Source organism: Bison bison, unplaced genomic scaffold, assembly GCF_000754665.1.
Source record: "Bison bison bison isolate TAMUID 2011002044 unplaced genomic scaffold, Bison_UMD1.0 scf7180017864139, whole genome shotgun sequence".
Lineage (NCBI taxonomy): Eukaryota > Metazoa > Chordata > Mammalia > Artiodactyla > Bovidae > Bison > Bison bison.
Window position 1 is genome coordinate 4,332,453 of NW_011494711.1, and position 510 is coordinate 4,332,962.

Genomic DNA, 510 nt, shown 5'->3' on the forward strand with positions numbered 1-510 from the left:
AGTGTTCGTGGGATGGGGCAGCGGGCTGCCGCTGGTGGCCGGAATCCGCGTGCAGCCGGGGTGAGTAGAGGCTGGCTTCCCGGGAGAGCACAAAAGGAGAGGGGTTTCCTGCTAGCCGCCCAATCTACTGCGGGGCCTGGACCAACCACGGAGTGAGCTGAGTCCCTGCAACTACCCTCTGCTAGGACAGTCCTTTACCCCCACACCCTCCCGGCCCCCTGGTCGGCGGAGCTGAGATCCTCGCTTCTGCATGCCGCTCCGATGTTTTGCCTCCGAGTGGGTAGCCCGCACTGCGCGCAGCTTGGGCAAGTCCGGAGGGGCGTGTGTGTAGTCCCTGAGCGCTGGGGGTGGGATGGAAATGTCAGGAGCTGCCAAGTTCAACGCTGGAGGAATCTTCCCCAGAGTAATTCAGCACCTTCCCAGGGCCAAGCGTGCGTCCACCAGGAACTCCAGCCGGAGGGAGAACCCCGGGCGGCGAAGTGGCAGCACCCCACATGTTGCTGCGGGGTG

General features: G+C 64.7%; 1 protein-coding gene across 1 annotated transcript in view; it reads left to right on the forward strand.

Moving 5' to 3' along the window:
• Window positions 1-510, forward strand: part of LYPD6 (LY6/PLAUR domain containing 6) — a 130,059-nt gene continuing 129,549 nt past the window's right edge. Inside the window, exon 1 of the mRNA XM_010839962.1 lies at window positions 1-60. The gene's annotated coding sequence lies outside the window, so the exon portion shown is untranslated. The remainder of the gene's footprint in view (window positions 61-510) is intronic.